Here is a 15,092-nt window from a genome sequence, read left to right as displayed (position 1 = left end):
CGCCAGGAAGTCCAACAACCTCTAATACTACAGTGCCCACTGGGACATCAACCACCTCCAGAACGTGAGTGTGCTATGGAAGTTCAGCAACCTCCTATGCTACGGTATCCACAGGGACCTGAACCACCTCTTGAACTTGAGTGTTCACTGGAAGTGTTCACTCAACAACCTTCTTTACCTGAGAATTCTCCCGGACCTCAGACACTACCTATACCTGAGTGTCCTCTAGAGCCTGAAGCACCTTTTCCAACTGAAGCATTGCTGCCACCCCTGGTACCTTCTCTAATTGAGTGTTTCCTGGGACCTCAACCACCAACTCCAGCTGATTGTTGGGTAGGAATTCTCACATATCTGGTGACCTGTCCTCCAGAACCTGTACCAACTCCTCCAGGTGAAGATTTTCCAGAACCTGAGTCACAGCTTTCATTCGGGTTTCCAGTGGGACCTCAACCAATACCTCCGGAAGAAGGTTATCTGGAACCTCAAACTCCTGATGCACTCGAGTGTTTGCTCGGAGCTGAAACAGGTCCTGTAATGGAGTGCACACTGGGTCATCAACCACCTCCAGAATGTGAGTGTCCCCTGGAAGATCAACAGCCTCCTATAATACAGTGTCAACTGGGACCTCAACCAGCTCTTGAACATGAGCGTCCCCTGGAAGACCAACAACTGCCTATAACACAGTGTTCACTGGTACCTCAAGCAGCTCTTGAATGTGAGTGTCGCCAGGAAGTCCAACAACCTCTAATACTACAGTGTCCACTGGGACCTCAACCACCTCCAGAACGTGAGCGTCCCCTGGAAGTTCAACAACATCCAATATTGCAGTGCCCACTGGGACCTGAACCACCTCTTGAATGTGAGTGTCCCCAGGAAGTCAAACAACGTGCAATACTACAGTGCCCACTGGGACATCAACCACCTCCAGAACGTGAGTGTGCTATGGAAGTTCAACAACCTCCTATGCTACGGTATCCACAGGGACCTGAACCACCTCTTGAACTTGAGTGTTCACTGGAAGTGTTCACTCAACAACCTTCTTTACCTGAGAATTCTCCCGGACCTCAGACACTACCTATACCCGAGTGTCTTCTAGAGCCTGAAGCACCTTTTCCAACTGAAGCATTGCTGCCACCCCTGGTACCTTCTCTAATCGAGTGTTTCCTGGGACCTCAACCACCAACTCCAGCTGATTGTTGGGTAGGAATTCTCACATATCTGGTGACCTGTCCTCCAGAACCTGTACCAGCTCCTCCAGGTGACGATTTTCCGGAACCTGAGTCACAGCCTTCATTCGGGTTTCCAGTGGGACCTCAACCAATACCTCCGGAAGAAGGTAATCTGGAACCTCAAACACCTGATACACTCGAGTGTTTGCTTGGAGCTGAAACAGGTCCTGTAATGGAGTGCACACTGGGTCATCAACCACCTCCAGAATGTGAGTGTCCCCTGGAAGATCAACAGCCTCCTATAATACAGTGTCAACTGGGACCTCAACCAGCTCTTGAACGTGAGCGTCCCCTGGAAGATCAACAACCGCCTATAACACAGTGTTCACTAGTACCTCAAGCAGCTCTTGAATGTGAGTGTCGCCAGGAAGTCCAACAACCTCTAATACTACAGTGCCCACTGGGACATCAACCACCTCCAGAACGTGAGTGTGCTATGGAAGTTCAACAACCTCCTATGCTACAGTATCCACAGGGACCTGAACCACCTCTTGAACTTGAGTGTTCACTGGAAGTGTTCACTCAACAACCTTCTTTACTTGAGATTTCTCCTGGACCTCAGACACTACCTATACCCGAGTGTCTTCTAGAGCCTGAAGCACCTTTTCCAACTGAAGCATTGCTGCCACCCCTGGTACCTTCTCTAATCGAGTGTTTCCTGGGACCTCAACCACCAACTCCAGCTGATTGTTGGGTAGGAATTCTCACATATCTGGTGACCTGTCCTCCAGAACCTGTACCAACTCCTCCAGGTGAAGATTTTCCGGAACCTGAGTCACAGCCTTCATTCGGGTTTCCCGTGGGACCTCAACCAATACCTCCGGAAGAAGGTTATCTGGAACCTCAAACACCTGATGCACTCGAGTGTTTGCTCGGAGCTGAAACAGGTCCTGTAATGGAGTGCGCACTGGGTCATCAACCACTTCCAGAATGTGAGTGTCCCCTGGAAGATCAACAGCCTCCTATAATACAGTGTCAACTGGGACCTCAACCAGCTCTTGAACGTGAGCGTCCCCTGGAAGATCAACAACCGCCTATAACACAGTGTTCACTGGTACCTCAACCAGCTCTTGAACGTGAGTGTCGCCAGAAAGTCAGACAACCTCTAATACTACAGTGTCCACTGGGACCTCAACCACCTCCAGAACGTGAGCGTCCCCTGGAAGTTCAACAACGTCCAGTATTGCAGTGCCCACTGGGACCTGAACAACTTCTTGAACGTGAGTATCCCCAGGAAATCCAACAACGTGCAATACTACAGTGCCCACTGGGACATCAACCACCTCCAGAACGTGAGTGTGCTATGGAAGTTCAACAACCTCCACTATTACAGTGTCCACTGGGACCTCAACCAGCTCTTGAACGTGAGTGTTCCCAGGAAGTCCAACAGCCTCCAATACTACAGTGCCCACTGGGACATCAACCACCTCTAGATCGTGAGTGTCCTATGGAAGTTCAACAACCTCCTATACTACGGTATCCACAGGGACCTCAACCACCCCTTGGACTTGAGTGTTCACTGGAATCTTCTTTCCCTGAGAATTTTCCTGGACCTCAGACACTACCTATACCCGAGTGTCTTCTAGAGCCTGAAGCACCTTGTCCAACTGAACCATTGGTGCCACTCCTGGTACCTTCTCTAATCGCATGTGTTCTGGAAACTCAACCACGAACTGCTGATTTTTGGGTAGGAATTCTCACAAATCTACTGACCTGTCCTCCAGAACCTGTACCAGCTCCTCAAGGAGAAGATTTTCTGGAACTTGGGTCACAGCCTTCATTCGGGTTTCCACTGGGACCTCAACCACCACCTGAACGTGAGTGGCCCCTGAAAGTTCAACAACCCCCTTAAGCTGTCTTTTTTATGGGACCTCATGCTTGTCCTGCAGGTGTCTTTTCTGCAACCCTTAAGCAGCCTACTGTAGCTTTTGTCCTCCGAGACCCCATGTTCCACCTGCAGGCGTCTGTCCCTCAGGACCTAATCCACATCCTGCATGTATTTTTGCTGCAACCCTTCATCAGCGTCCTGCAGCTGTTTGTCCCCCGGGACCTCACCTTCCATGTGCAGGCGTCTTTCCCTCAGGACCTTATTAGGGGCCAAGGAAACTAACAATGAGAATGGGTCGGGTTCAGTGGAGCTATGGCCTTCGCCTTTAAAGCGAGGCCACCTTTGGCGGGGAAATCAAGGCCCATCCTGAGCTGCTCTGATATCATCTCATCCCCAGCACCCTCTTCTTCCCACCCATGACCCCCAGCTTTGCATCTCCCAAGCTTGCATGCAAACTTTTCCCCCTTCCCTGTGTCCCTGCTGCCTGAGTCCAGACACCACCTCTCAGTGGGACTCAGAGCTCCAGCTTCCTAATAAATGAGCTGACAATGATGTTATTATGACATCATTTTGAGGATTAAGAGATGAAGCGTATAAAGAAAGCATCTTGCAAAGTAGCTGGCAGGTGTTAGACCCTCACTCCTCTTGCTGGTTAAATGAAAATATTCCCACTCAGAAGATCAGCAAAAGATATTCCCCGAAGTCCATTCAATAAACATTAGGTTGTAACAGCTCAGGCCTGGGATTTCCAATCTCTGTTACAAAAGATAGGGGAAAGCACTTGTCTCCAAGATTAAAGTTCAGGTCCTTATGGATGGAGAAATGAGAGGAATGCATCCACAGCTAACCTCTGAGATGTGTATCTGCGATCTGTAGGTAATTATTCTCCATGACATTCGGACACAGATGCAGCCACTCTCAGAAGAGTTCAGCAGGGGCATAGTTATTTCATAGCAGACAAAATGTATAGTGGGGGGAAAAAAAGGATCACATGGAAATAAACCAAAATCTTTTTACCTTACAGGGCCATTTCAAAATTAGAAGACTCTCCTGAGCCGTGATATCTTGGCAAAGTGTTTAAGATGTTTTATGCTCCATGCCCGGTGCTGCCTCCTCTCCCTGTCATTTCCATAACGTCTCCCTTAATAAACATGCGCAGTCCTATCCGTCTGGGCGTCTGCTTCCCGGAGGACCGGCTCACACCCCAGGACGTACCAGGTGTGACTCCTTGTACACTATTCAAACCCAGGCAGATAGTGCCTTGCTGGCCACAGAGGCAGGGTTAGCCTTTGGGTGGTGTTGACTGGGAGGGGTTGAGGAGGCCTTCTGGGGTGGGGGAACATCCTGTATCAAGCTGTGGGTGGAGGTTGTGCTCACTGATTTTTAAAATAGTCACTATTTTAAAAATAGTCACAAGGCTGCCAGTGGTGCCTTGTGAGCAGTGAGACAGGAAGAGATTCCCATGAGGTCTCCAACTTCTCATGACAGGGAGTAGAAGGGGGCCCAGCCGCAGCTGTGGAGCCGCCAGCGAGGAGCCCCGCAGAGGCTCGGGGTTTATCACAGCCCTTTCCTGACTGATCTGGCTGCCCCCAGGAGCACCAACTCCAGGTGGCTCTGAGAGAAGCTGAGCTGGGAGCAGACATTTCTCAATCAGTCCTCTGCCCCCCACCATCTTTCTCTAGTTTTCTAATTACAGCACCTACACACCTGTGGCCCACATCTGTGCCGACCCCAGGCCAAGGTAGAGTGCACCAGCGGATGCCAAAAGCCACCTGCCCTGGCTCCACGCTTCCATGCCACCAATGGCCGTGAGCATAGCCACCAATTTCCACCTCTTCTGGTACCATGAAGATGAATCTTGATAGTGTCAGCTTTTTTTTCAGAATGGGAATTGGCAGAATGGCTACAGAGACCTCTTTCTGTGCATCAGGAGATCCGCACAGAGGCCTCTCTGGAAGCTGCCATCTCTTCTGAAGGATCCCGCCTTCCCAGCCCGACCAGCCTCCTGAGGCAGATGCACTCTCTCCACACAGTGTCTGCCAGCCTCCAGCCTCCACTTGAATGGAGGCAGTTACCCCAGTGAGTTATTTCCTGTGAGCTGGAATAACAGACTGAAGGAAGAGGCCCTCAGCAAACTGTAGGTGACCTGCCTGTGTCATTGCTGGGGCTGGAGGCTCCAATCACAGGCGCTTCATCCTCATTACACACCTGTAGCTTCATATTGGTTATGAACAATTTTTCTTTGTCAGATGCGTTTTGAAACTTTTCATCTAAGGGGTGACTGAGAATGTTTAGTCCCATGAATATCAACAATACGGTAAGCATATGGGAGAGTGCACCCACATGTCAATTCTGAAATAGTTACAGGATTTACGTATTTGAGGAAAAGCTCATAGCTCTAATGACAGAGAATTCACACGGAGGCAGATATCTTCAGGCAGATTAAGAACAAACAAGCAGAGCACAGTTGGGGTGGAGATGAAAGGGCGAGGGGGGCTGTGGTTGCAGACTGTGATTTAGGGGTTCCAGGAAGGACTCACTGAGAATTAGGAGGTTTTAGTAATTGAAAGGCTGCATTTTGTGTGAGGCTGTAATGAAACATAATTCCTAGGTTGCAGGGAAGAGCTGAAGTTACTGAGGAGGGAAATCTTGGACATGTGGGTGGAATGAGATGAACAGTGATGGTGAAACCACAAAAAGGAAAGAGGCTCAGGAAAGAGAGCGGTGGGGAGGCGTGGGAGGTGTCACGGAAGAGGACAGGTGCATGGCCCAGGCCCAGGGGAAGACCCATTGCAGCATGGAGGCCAGTGGGAAAAGCAGAGGCAGAGGCTGGGAGGAAACGTCCAGACCGGGGAAGCAGCTATAGCCGACATCTGGGAACCTGCTTAACATTTGACGAGGAAGCGTCGACGTCATCCATGGCTTGGTGTGTATTTCAGCTATATATTTATAGCTCCGAAGTCTGAATTTGCAGGCCACGTTTTAGTGATTAAACGGTTTGTGTGCGGCATTGTACCTATCCTGTAGGTCACCATCTGGGTAACGGGAATTTTTTAAATAAGAAGAAATAGTTCAGGCACCAAGAAAGGTGAGGGGCAGCAGCACACCTGCTCCCAAGATATGCCAGCTTTCTCTTCAAACTTCTCACATTTTCATTCTTTACTAAAATGCAATCCATAGTGAGAGTTAAAGAAAAATAGCTGACTGCGGTCAATCATCCTAAGTACCATTTTATAATAAAATCAGTAGTTCTAAACCTTGTCTCTGCGTGTGCTCAGTCATGATGTTTTTAGCAATTTCCTACTCCATTCATCTATTTTATTTTTATTTTTTGAAATGGAGTTTCATTCTTGGCGCCCAGGCTGGAGTGCAATGGCATGATCTTGGCTCAGTGCAACCTCTGCCTCCCAGGTTCAAGCAATTCTCCTCCCTCAGCTTCCTGAATAACTGGGGTTACAGGCACCAACCACTATGCTCAGCTAATTTTTGAATTTTTAGTAGAGATGGGGTTTCACTATGTTGGCCAGGCTGGTCTTGAACTCAAGTGATCTGCCTGCCTCGGCCTCCCAAAGTGCTGGGATTATGTGTGTGAGCCACTGTGCCCGGTTATCCACCTACTTCTAAGATTACTCATTTTCTCCGCCTGCTATCTATTGCTACTAGGCTCTGGCAGTGGCTTTCTCAGCTACACTCAATGAAGCCTCTTTCCGTGTTCACCAAGAAGGAGAAGGTGGGTGCTCCCCGCCGCCAGTTCCAATACCCAGTCAGGAGCCAGATCTATGACTGCGTTCTGCTGGTCTCGAGAATGTGGTGTCAGCTTTTCCTTAGACCCCAGTGCCAATTTTTTGTTCCCGGAACTCTGGGTTTTAAAAACAACATGGTTTGTGTTTGATGGCGTTTTTAATGAAACAGAGAAAAGAGAGACAAATAAGTTACAGCTTATTTCCTGAGAGATTTTATCAACCCTATGGTTATTCTTCCTCTTCTACCCCATGGTCTATGAGGGCACACACAAACACAGGCTTCTACGTTACACACTCACACAAGCACCTGCCTGAAACACACACACTGCTTTACACACTCAAACGCACCTACCTGTCACACACACGCCTGCCTTACACACACATCTGCCTTGCACAAACACAAGCACCTGCCTTGCACACTCAAACACACATGCACCTGTCCTTACACACATTCACATTCACATCCACTCCCTTACATAGACACACAACACCCTAATACACACACCTGGACACACGCAGTTCCTCTCTCATAATTCAGAGGAAGACGTCTTTACGACTAAGCTCTCATATTCAAATAAGATTCGTCGTCTTGTCCCTTCATTCCTTGTGGAGCTTAAATATATCATGAGAGAGAGAGTCTTTATTAAAATAAGTGTATAACATTACAAATGAAAATAAGGAATGAGCATTTATATTTGCTTTCAAACGAACACAAACGCATTGCAGGGCGCCCCCCAGGACCTTAGGATGGGCCTGGAATCAGGATCCCCGACGCTCAAGCCTCGGGAACTTCATGATACATCTGTCCTTAATAGAAATGTTTTTAACTAAGTTCAAGCAAACGTGCAAGTAGATCTGATTATTTGTGTTCCCAACCTCGGTGAAATGTGACCATCCAAACGGATTTGAAATGAGCGCTCATGTAGTTAGGATTTTCTTTGATATCCTTGAATCTGAGTGAACTACTTTGATTGTCATTGTCAAATCCACGTTCTGATCCCCTCTGCATTCCCTTCCTGTTTGGTTATTGCAAGCTCTCTGCATGAAAATCCCACGGGGAGGCTGAGGTGGGGTTGCTGGAGGCCAGGACAGCTGGTAGAGAGAGCTGGCCATGTGGTGTGGCATTTTGGAAGCAGAGCATGCTCAGTGTCACTTTCTGGATAATTTCTGCAATAAAGGAGGAGGCTTCTGCTTTTCCCAGTGCATTGGAGTCTCCGGAACATGCAGCAGTGAGGGCTCCAGCAGGAAAAGTTCACCCACAACAGCACACCCCAGGAGAGGCTGGCAAAGCTTCTGCCTTTTGAAGAATGTAAATAAGAACACTGAAAGGTAGTTCAGAGACTGGAAGAAAATTCTGCGGAACATATATTCAGCAAAGGGTTTGTATTCAGAAGATAAAAGGAAGTGTGTAAACACACACACACACACACACACAGACATCTTAGTAATAAGAATGAAAAAGGACCCAATGCTCAAAAGCATTCAAAGATTTGTACACACTTTACCAAAAAAGATGTATGAATGGCCAACAAACAGACGAGAAATGCTCTTCATCAGCGGTCCCCAACCCTGTTAGAAACTAGGCGGCACAGCAGGAGGTGAGCTGATGACAGGCAAGCATCCCACCTGACCCTGCCTCCTGTCGGATCAGCAGCGGCATTAGGTTCTCAGAGGAGTCAAACCCTGTCGTGAACCGCACACGTGAGGGATCCGGGTTGTGTGCTCCTTATGAAAATCTAATCCCTGATCCTGAAAGCATCCCTCAGCCTCCTTCCCCGACTCTCTATGGGAAAATTGTCTTCCAGAAGCCAGTCTCTGGTGCCAAAAAAGGTTGGGGTCTGCTGCTCTAAATCACTAGTCATCAGACAATGCAAATGAAAACCACAGTGGGATATCATTTTGCCCACTAAAATGGCTAAACGTAAAACGACTGGCAATACTAAGTGTTGGTGAAGATGTGAGTGCCACTTTCATTCATTGCTGGTGAAAATGAAAAATGGTGGAGCTGCTCTGGAACCTAGGAAGTCAGAATGCTGTAAAATTTAACATACACTTACTATTTGACCCAACAAGTTCACTCCTAAATATTTCTCCAAGAGAAATAAAAATACATGTCTGCGCAAATATGTACAAAACATTTTATAACAGCATTATTTGTTTTTCTTATTTTATTTTACTTTTAGGGACAAGGTCTTGCTATGCAGCCCAGGCTGGTCTCAAACTCCTGACCTCAAATGATCATTCCATCTCAGCCTCCCAAAGTGCTGGGATTACAGGCATGAGCCACCACACCAGGCAGCAGCATGATTCTCAAAAGCCAAGTACTGGAAGAAATCCAAATGTGTATTAGCTTTGATGAGTGGAGAAACAGCACAGAATATAGAAGACTACTCAGCAATAGAAAGGCATTCAGTTGGAACACACGCCACAACATGATTCCTGGAGGCAGCCGGCCCTCTGTGAGTGCTGGCCCGGATGCAGCCCTATGGCTCGCCCTGACCTGCCTGCCTCCCCAGCCCACCTGGGCTCTCGCGTGCTCGCTCTTCCCCCAGTCAGGGAAAATCCTTGAACCACCCACTTCTGAGAAATGGTGAAAGAAGGAAGGAGGAAGAAAGAAAAGAGAGAAAGGGGCCAGGTGCAGTGGCTCACCCCCAAGCACTTCGGGAGGCCAATGTGGGAGGATGGCTTGAGCTCAGGACTTCGAGACCAGGAGGGGGATCCTCACTGAGACTAGGGTCTGTCTATGTGGATAAGAGCCACAATTCTGCCCTTTACTCGGGCTGGTAGTGCAGGGGGCACAATGCCTGGAGTTGCTGTAAAAGACGTGAACCAGCAGGAGTTCGTCAGAGCTCTGGTAGCCTTTCTCAAAAAGTCTGGGAAGCTGAAAGTCCCTGAAAGGGTGGACACCGTCGAGCTGGCCAAGCACGAAGCGCTTGCTCCCTACGATGAGAACTGCTTCTACACGGAGCTGCTTCCATGGCGCGGCACCGGTACCTCCAGGGTGGCACTGGGGTTGGCTCCATGACCAAGATCTACGGGGACATCAGGGAAATGGTGTCATGGCCAGCGCCTTCAGCCGAGGCTCCAAGAGTGTGGCCTGCCAGATCCTCCAAGCCCTGGAGGGGCTGAAAATGGTGGAAAAGGACCAAGATGGGGGCCGCAAACTGACACCACAGGGACAGAGAGATCTGGAGAGAATCGCCGGACAGGCGGCAGCTGCCAACAAGAAGCATTAGAAGAAACCATGCTGGATTAATAAATTGTCTCATTAGGGGGGAAGAAAAACCAGCCACAATTCCGGCCTGGCACAACAGCTCACATCTGTAATCCCAGCACTTTGAGAGGCCGAGGCGGGCAGATCACAAGGCCAGGAGTTCCAGACCAGCCTGTCTCTACTAAAAGCATAAAAATTAGCCGGGCATGGTGGCACGCCTGTAGTCCCAGCTACCTGGAGAGGCTGAGACAGGAGAATCACTTGAACCTGGAAGGTGGAGGCTGTGGTGAGCTGAGATCACACCATTGCACTCCAGCCTGGGAGACACATCGAGAGACTCCGTCTAAAAAAAAAAAAAAAGAAAAAGCCACTATTCCAAACTGCCTTGCCACTCCCTATGTGATAATGTTTTGTGATTCTAAACATGTCAAAATAGTCACTTACGACAAGTTACTCAGCCTACGGTGAAACTGCTGACCCCTCAAAGTGTACAGTGGATGGAGGTGCTAAGGTAACACCTGCTGTGGTCAGACACCCCCAAGACCTATCAAGAAAGAGAGGCCAAAAGGCAGCTGAAATACTGGCCACGGAGATTTCTGCAGGGGGCTATGAACACCACGATAAACTGACCATCACTGGGCACCATGGCTCATGCCTGTAACCCCAACGTTTTGGAAGGATGAAGTAAGGAGATTGCTTGAGCCCAGCAGTTCAAGATCAGCCTGGCAACATAGGGAGACTTCATCTCTACTAAAACTTCAAAAGGTTGGCCAGGTGCAGTGGCTCACACCTGTAATCCTAACACTTTGGGAGGCCAAGGCAGGCGGATCACAAGGTTAGGAGATCAAGACCATTTGGCCAACATGATGAAACCCTGTCTCTGCTAAAATAAAAAATAAAAATAAAAATAAAAAAATTAGCTGGGCGTGGTGGTGTGCGCCTGTAGTCCCAGCTACTCCAGAGGCTCAGGCAGGGGAAGCTGAGATCGTGCTACTGCACTCCAGCCTGGGCGACAGAGCAAGACTCCGTCACTAAATTAAAAAAAAAAAAAAGTTAGCCGGGCATAGTGGTGTATGCCTGTAGTCCCAGCTACTCCTAAGGCTGAGGTGGGAGGATCGCATGAGCCAGGGAGGTTGAGGCTGCAGTGAGCTATGATGGCAGTGCTGCACTCCAGCCTGGGTGACAGAGCGAGACCCTGTCTCAATTTAAAAAAAAAAAAAAAAGAGCCTCTTTTTCATTAGGCAACTACCAGAAGCTCCGCAGGGAGAAAAGTCCGGCCCCCATCCTTTCAGCCCCCAACGCTTCTTGGCATTTCAAGGGAAAACAGCAGGGCCATCCCAGAGATACTGGAGCTACTCCCTGTGGCTTGCTCTTCCTTCTCACTACTGCCTGTGTGTTGATGTGAAAGCCTCTTCATAAACCATGAATTTGTAAACATTGAATTACCCATTGAGTCATCGCTCCCACCCCCAGCTCTCAGTCAAAGTTAGCACAACTCGGCAGATTCGCGCCTGACACAAGAAAGACTATGTGATCGCTGGGTGCGGTGGCTCACCTTTGTGAGTGAGATCCTGCTGCTACAAAAAATCAAAACTTAACCAGACATGGTGGCATGCACCTGTAGTCCCAGCTACTCAGGAGGCCAAGGTGAGAGCTTGAGCTCAGGAGATCTAGGGTGCGGTGAGTTGTGATGGTGCCACTGCACTCCAGCCTAGGTAACAGAGTGTGACCCTGTGTCCAGATAAATAAATAAATGAATACTATGTGATCCTGGGCAGGCAACTCTCTCTCTCTAAGCCTCCGTGAGATCATTTGTAAGATGGAATCATTACAGTACCTAGAGGATCAGTATGACATTTAAATGTGACTGAAGGCCAGGCCCAGTGGGTCACCTTACATGGTGGCTCATGCCTGTAATCTCAGCTACTCTGGAGGCTGAGGAAGGAGGATCACTCAAACCCAGGAGGCAGAGGTTGCAGTGAGCCAAGATTGAGCCACTGCATGCCAGCCTGGGCAACGGAGCAAGACTCCATTTCCAAAAATATATAAAAGTAAACAATAAATAAATAAAAATACAATACAATATAATAAAATAAAAATAAAAAAAAGAAAAAAGCCTTGCCTGCCACTTTCAGTCGACAGAACAGAGGAAATACATACATCTTCAGAATCAGGAAGCCCAACAAATTCCAAATTCCTGTAGTCCCAGCGCTTTGGGAAGCCGCAGCAGGCAGATCACCTGAGGTCAGGAGTTCAAGACAGCCTGGCCAACATGGCAACCCCCCGTTTCTAATTTAAAAATATAAAATTAGCTGGGCATGGTAATGGGTGCCTGTAATCTCGGTTTCTCAGAAGGCTGAGGCAGGAAAATCACTTGAACCTGGGAGGCAGAGGTTGCAGTGAGCCGAGATCATACCACTGTACTTCAGCCTGGGTGGCGGAGCGAGACTCTGTCTCAAAAAATAATAATAATAAATAAATACATTAAAAATAAATAAATGTGAAAGTGCATGCACCAGCAAATGCTTTGCATCATGCGTAGCACATAGTAAGTGCTCAGTAAATTAAAAAATAAAACAGTGTTAGCCTCCCTGGAAGTTACTTCTCCCCTGGCAGCCCTTACTGCTCACTCCCGTCACCAACCACCCTCTTCCGATTACCAAAGCAGCCTGGTGTCAGAGAAGAGGCGAAAACCCAGCATCTGAAGACTGAAACTGCATCCCAGCTCCACCAGCTGCCAGCTGTGTGTCCTTGGCCATTCAGCCTCTCTGCTCTTCAGTTTCCTATGTGAAGAATTGGGGTCAGCATAGTCGCTGCCTCTAAGGCTTGTTGTGAGGATGAAATAAGAGCGTAGAACGTGCACGATACATGTTCACGTTATTATTACTCTTATTGTTATTACTGCAACTACTGCTGCCACACTGTCTTCCACACCCGTCCTGGTTCCAATTCCTACAGACTCAACCTCCTAAAGCCTCTCAAAGCCGTCTTCAGCCTCCATTTCCCAGGCCTGGACTTTCCTATTGTTTCATGCCTCTTTTAGGGGCTCCTTAAAACAGATTGTCAGGTTGGATGTGGTGGCCTGAGCCTGTCATCCCAGCTACTCAGAAGGCTGAGACAGGAGAGGCTTGAACCTGGGAGGCAGAGGTTACAGTGAGCAGAGATCACACCATTGCACTCCAGCCTGGGCAATGGTGCGAGACAGTCTCAAAAACAACAACGACGACAGCAGACCTCTAGTCCCCACCCCAGAGTCACTGATTCAGTGGCTCTGCAGCAGCCCGGGAATGCGCATTGTTAGCAAGTTCCCAGGCGATGACTGTTACGTGTAAAGTTTCGGTGCCGCAGAAGAAGTCGCACTCGAATACAAATTTCCTCAACAAGGCGATTTACTTCTATAGAAGGATGCAGCTCACAGATGGAACAGTGGCAAGCACACACCTGGACAAGGAAGGGGAGAGTGTTCTTATTCCTGATGGAGGTCGCCTCTACTGCTGTGTCGGTCCCCTGTCGGCTAGGCTTAGACCGCACAGTCTAGGCTAATTCTGATTGGCTATTTTAAGGAGAGCAGGGGTGAAGCCTGAGTGGCGGGGTGTGTAGTTTGGGAGGAAGGATGGTGACAAGACAGGTCAGAGAAGGTAAGCAGGGGTGACTCAGGTCAAAGCAGGTGACCAGGATGAGTTAGGACGGAGCAGGGGGCCAGGGGACGGCTGTGATTAGAACTGGTGGGAACAGTTGTTTACTGAAACGACAAGGAAGTCAAACTTTAAAATGGAGGACAAAGAGCCGAACATACTGACATCCTGGTTCCCTGAAGAGAAATTTAGAGCTCATTGTACCCAACATGACCACGCTGTCAGTCCGAGCGTCACAGCTTGACAAGCTCTGCTTCTGAGCTCTTCCCGGCTTCCCTCATGCAGAGAGGTCTTTTCTCATCTCACCCTTCTCCAGGCTGGTGGCCTCAGGGCTGGGGGGATTCTACGGGTGGAGATCAGTCAAGGACAGTCCGAGGCTGGGATTGTGGAAAGGAGCTGGCCTCTGGCTCCTGGGTTTGTTCTTCACCTTGGAAGCTGCTGTTTTGCACCAGCCAAAGTCAAGGTGCTCCTAGGTCCTGAAAATCCTACCCCCTGGTTACACACACACACACACACACACACACCACATGCCCCTCCCCAATTATTCACTCCAAAAGTCCTGTGCACACGCATGACACTGTCATTGTCCCCTCCAGGCACCCACACCCTTCCCCACGCAGGCCAGAGCTCACCCACCCTCAGGATTCATCCCTGACAGCCCTGCATCCCTTTCCTCACAGATGCTGCACTTACCCTCTTCCCTGCTCTGAAATTCCCTCAGAAGCCTTCACTAGTAAGTTTTCTAAATCACAGTAATTACCTCATTACTTTGATATTAATAGACGTCGCTGGGCAGCAAGGAGCCAGTTGAAGGGAGCCCAGGCCGTGTGTGTGGGGAGGGTTCCTGGAGGCAGCCCCGCGTGAGTGCTGGTCGGGCTGCAGCCCCGTGGCTCAACCTGGCCTGCCTGCCTCCCCTGCCAGCCTGGGCTCTGGCGTGCTCTCCCCCAAGTCAGGGAAAGTCCTTGAACCACCCACTTCTGAAAAACGGTGAAAGAGAGAAAGAAGGAGGAAGAAAGGAAAGAAAGAAAGGGGCCAGGCGCGGTGGCTCACCCCTGAAATCCCAGCACTTTGGGAGGCCAATGTGAGAGGATCGCTTGAGCTCAGGACTTCGAGACCAGCCTGGGTAACACAGTGAAACCCCGTCTCTACAAAAAATCTGAAATTAGCTGGACCTGGTGGCACACACCTGTAGTCTTAGCCACTCAGGAGGCTGAGGTGGGAGGATCTCTTGACCCTGGGAGGCAGAGGTTGCAGTGAGCCGAGATTGCATCACTGTACTCCAGAGTGGGTGACAGAAGGAGACCTTGTGTCAAAAAAAAAAAAAAAAAAAAAAAAAAGCTGGGCATGGTGGCTCATACCTGCACACCTGTAATCCCTGCACTTTAGAAGACTGAGGCAGGCAGATCACTTGTGGTCAGGAGTTCAAGACCAGCCTGACCAACA

At 49.2% G+C, this 15,092-nt stretch overlaps 1 pseudogene; it reads left to right on the top strand.

Annotated features, from left to right (window-relative positions):
- Positions 1–9,600: 9,600 nt before the first annotated feature.
- LOC101028204 (small ribosomal subunit protein eS19 pseudogene) lies at positions 9,601–10,036 on the top strand (annotated as a pseudogene).
- Positions 10,037–15,092: the final 5,056 nt, after the last annotated feature.

Source organism: Saimiri boliviensis, chromosome 9, assembly GCF_048565385.1.
Source record: "Saimiri boliviensis isolate mSaiBol1 chromosome 9, mSaiBol1.pri, whole genome shotgun sequence".
Taxonomy (NCBI): domain Eukaryota; kingdom Metazoa; phylum Chordata; class Mammalia; order Primates; family Cebidae; genus Saimiri; species Saimiri boliviensis.
Note: the sequence above shows the minus strand (reverse complement) of the source record. Positions and strands in the feature narration are given on the sequence as shown.